A 4,841-nucleotide genomic window follows, 5' to 3' on the forward strand; every position below is an offset into this window, starting at 1 on the left:
GTTTAGCAATATATGTATGTACATGTAGGTGTTTACATACATTCACACATATATGTGTGGGGGGGGGGGTATGAATGTGGTAAGTATATATACATATATGATCTGTCTGTGCCATGGATAGGGGTGCTTTCCATAAGGTAAGAGTTAGTAATGAGTACAGCAATAAATTTAGTGTGCAAAGTAGAGTTTATCAGAGCTCAGCTCTCTATCAGTTCTTATATATCATAGACTTACATGCCATAACATAGGAGTTAATGACTGACTCTAACTGGTCATGAGAACTCCTCTATGTTGACGACCTTGTACATATGACTGAATTTGTAGTAGAATTAGAAAAGAAATCCCAAGCGTAGAAGCAAAATCTGGAATCAAAGGGCCTTAAATTTAGAAAAGACAAAAGTTCAAATAAGCAGGAAAACAGATAGTATGCTAAGTCCTTCAGAAAAATGGCTCTGTTATATAGAAAAGTTGTAGATAAAAACTCTATGTGGATATATGCAGTACAAAGAATGGAAATATAAGAAGTGCAGTGGAATCACAGGAAGATTAATAGAGAAAGTAGGCCTTGTTTGTGGCAGATGCACAGGAGCAATAAAACACAAAGAAAACATGGGATAGATTTTTTCAAATGCCCATTGGTTTCCTTAGAAGTGCAAGTACAATAAAGTGTAAATGTGCTGAGAGAAAAAGTAGGTAAAACATCTTCAAATATTGTGATACAAAAGAGAAACTGTATTGGTATGGTCATGTGATGTATATGTGTGGAGATGGCCACATAAGGAATTGAGATTGGTATGTATGGATTGAACTTGTGGAAGAAGGAGACCCACGAAGGTGTGGGACAAAGTAGTGAAGACAAACCTCAAATTGTCGAGCTTCAGAGAGATGATGAAGGTGTGACATGATTGGTCATTCTCTGTGTTTGAGAAGAACCATACATCTCAGAAAAATTGAGGTCCCAAAAGCATGTTGTTTATGCTTATGTCTCTCCACCCAAGTCTTCTCTTGTCAAGCCTTCCTGCAACTCATTTTCCTGATACCCATCCCTCCATCACTCTTCTAACTACAGCACTTTTCCACAGCTGCTCAAATTATATGAAAGCAGAACATCATGTTTAGCTTCCCTTTTTTGTGACCAATTATCCCTCTCCTTGGAACCACTTCCCCCTTGTCACTCATCCAGCATTCTCAATATCATCTCTTACCAATTTGTTTACCACTGAATTCCCCCTTCCTCTGACCACCCTCTCATATCATTGGTACCCCCAGCTTTGTTTGTTACTCATTATTGCAACCCCAGGCCCTCTTCTTTATCACTGTGCATCCCTCTCTCACCTCTCACACTTCACATCGTTTCTTTACTTCTTATCCATCTACTGTTGTTCTCCACTACCCCACTTTTCCACACATTTATCTGTTTCTCCTCCCTGATCTAATTCTCTTTTCTTTTATCCTCCCACCACCAAACCTATCCATGTTCACCATTCACTGCATTCCCCCTCTATTGCCATCTCTGACCATCAGTTACTCTCCTTTCACACTCTTGTGAACTAACTCATCCACTCATCTTCAATCCTCTGTCCCTATCCTCCTTTATACCCACCTTCTTGTAACTTGAAGGTATAACCTGACAATTCATCTTCATCATCCTTTCTCCCTTTTCAGACGGAACAGCAATGCATCTTCCCTTACAGCAAGACATCTGTTCCTATACCTATAACAAAGTACATGTCACTAATGAATATTGCAGCTGGATAACGAAAATAGGGACCTAGTAACACTTTACATTCAATAAAACAGTGACCTGCAATGTGTTTGTTGTACCAGTACTCATACCAACATTTGGGCTACTTGATTGGATGCTTGATGAGATATGAGCTATTGATATGAAAATCCAGAAGATACTGCCCAGTACAAATAATTTTCACATTAACAGCAACATTGACTGCCTTTACCTAAAATGAAAACAAAGAGGCAGAGGTTTAACATTGATCCAGACTGCCTTCGAATGTCATATCATATCCCTTCAGTAACATTTTTTAACCACCAAGTGTTGAAATGCAGCCCTTGACCAAGCTTGCATACACAAGGCAGATAATATCATGAGACTTGGAAAGCAGCTCTTTGAGCAACATTCTTTGTCCAATAACCTTGAATACATGCCCAAAGAAGTTGCACGATTCTACCACAATGTATCATCAGATGAAAGGATGAGGGTATATCAGCAGAAGACCATTCATGGATATGTTAGTAGAAAGCTCCAGGATGACAGCAACATTGATAATCAAAGCAGTCTATCATAGACTAACAACTGGATTACTAGCACACACTTTGAAGGTATGAATTTTCAATCCAAGAACAGGAGATAGCAACCTGATGCACAAAAGATATAGAGACAGGAAGAACAAGAAAATGGGATAACCAATGTAAACTTTGTTTAAGTTAACTCTGAAGATATTACCAACATCATAAACAGTTGTCCAACAATGTCATCACATTATTATCTACCAATGAGATATGATGTTGTAGTCAAGACACTTGTATAATGAGATCCATTGGAAGGATAATTCTAAGGCCAAAAAGATAAGAGGTCATTGCCATTCAGAATATGAAAGAGTACTGGTAGAATGTCCCAGTAAAAACCTCAGTGAAATGTTAACAAAATAGATCAGTCAGAGTGATTTGGGACAGAAGAGAAACTATGTAGAGTGGAAATCAGTTGCCCAGCAAATGTCAATATAGAGCTAAAGATCAATGTAGAATAAAAAAAACCCACTTTGGATTATTGAGAAATTTACAGTTATTCTACCTGGATTACATGTTCAGTTTACATCTGCAATTATTGGGGCACTGGGATATGTAACAAACTGCCCAAGCATCAATCTTGAGAAATCAAGTTTCTCAAAACCAGAAAGGAGAAAGCTAGTTAGAAGATCACAGACTCAAGCCATCAATGGAACTGTCAAAATTTGTAAAACTTTTCTGAAGTTTACCATTGAAGTATATAGGCACATGTGTAGGCATGCAACCATATGCATGAAAATGCATGCATACAACAAAACATACAAATCTACACATGCACTGAATCCATGTATTGCACACATACACACAAACATGCACAAATATTCTGCTGATGTTGAAATTCCAATGAAGGTGTCTTGGATCTAGGTTAGAAACTGGCTTTATCTATTGTCAAGAAACCTCAAAATGAAACTGAATAATATATATATACGTACATACATACATACATACATGCATGCATACATACATACATACATACACACACATATACATACATACATACATACATACATACATACATACATACAAAAACACACACAGATGGTCAAATAGAGAGACAAAGAGCTAGTATCATATAAAATTGGATATATATGCACTTATTTAGTACATATATATTTATATATATCTACATATACCATGTATCATACATAGGTGGTGAGCTGTTTTATAAAATGAAGTTCAATTCCTCATGGAACAACAGAATTCAACACATCCTGTAGGGAAAGTTTGAAGTGGAATGTACTCTACCAAAGTAATTTGTTAACACAGACATAGATGCTTTCAATGCATTAAAGGTTTCCTCGCCCTTATGTCTATATACATATACACACTTATGAATAAATGATGATGGTTGTTGATATTAAGGTCTCCACGGGGCAGTATTTAGCTGCAGATTTAATAACATAAAACAGATGAGAGATAGAAAACAAACTGTTACCTCTGTTAGACTAGATCTTATCTGCTGAGAAAATCATCACAAGTCTATTTAAGAAAACCAATGGGTATATGTCAGTAAATATTTATACATACATATATACATACATACATACATACATACATGAATGCATGCATAAATACATACATGCATACATACATACATACATACATGCATGCATGGATACGCACGCACACACACACACACACACACACACACATTATATATAAATTCAGGTATGGCTATGTGTTTAAGAAGCTCGCTTCCTAACCATATGGTTTCAGGTTCAGTTCCACTGTGTGGCACCTTGGGCAAGTGTTTTCTTTTATAGCCTTGGGCTGACCAATGCATTGTGAATGAATTTGGATGATTAAAAACTGTATGAAAACCTGTCATATATGTGTTTGTATGCATGTGCGTATATGTGTGTAAATATGCATGTGTATGTGAGTGTATGTATGTGTATATATGAGTGTGTATGTGAGTGTGTATGTGTTTGTTTCCCTCATTGTGTGACAATCAGTATTGATTTGTTTACATCTCTATAGCTTAGCGGTTTGACAACAGGGACTAATTGAATGAGTACTAGATTTACAAAATAAGTACTGGGGTCGAATTATTTGATTAAACCCCTCGAGATGGTGCCCCATCATGGCTGCAGTTCAATGACTGAAACAAGTAAAAAATAAAAAAATAAAAGGTATGTTGTGTGTGTGTGTGTGTGTGTGTGTGTGTGTGTACAATGGATGCGAAAACATTTGTACAAGAGTATAGTAGATGAGTACCAGACTAGTGCTTGGAACATCTAAATTCTTAAAATCTAACCTTCTAACCAGGGTTAAAATAATTCTGCCAAATAAGAGTTGGCTATAAAAACTGCATAACTTGAGCATATAATAAAGAGACAAAAGATGGAAAAACATGTATATATGGAATTATGTCATATATATCATTTATAAAAGATATTATGTAAACATAACTGTAATTATATATGGTGAAGAAGAAATATATTCCTAGATAGTCCTTTATAGTTGTTTCAAAAACTCAGTGATTGATTGATGTAATAATGTGTGTTACAGAAATGGGTATGCATACTGATGCCATA

Source organism: Octopus bimaculoides, chromosome 2, assembly GCF_001194135.2.
Source record: "Octopus bimaculoides isolate UCB-OBI-ISO-001 chromosome 2, ASM119413v2, whole genome shotgun sequence".
Classification (NCBI taxonomy): domain Eukaryota; kingdom Metazoa; phylum Mollusca; class Cephalopoda; order Octopoda; family Octopodidae; genus Octopus; species Octopus bimaculoides.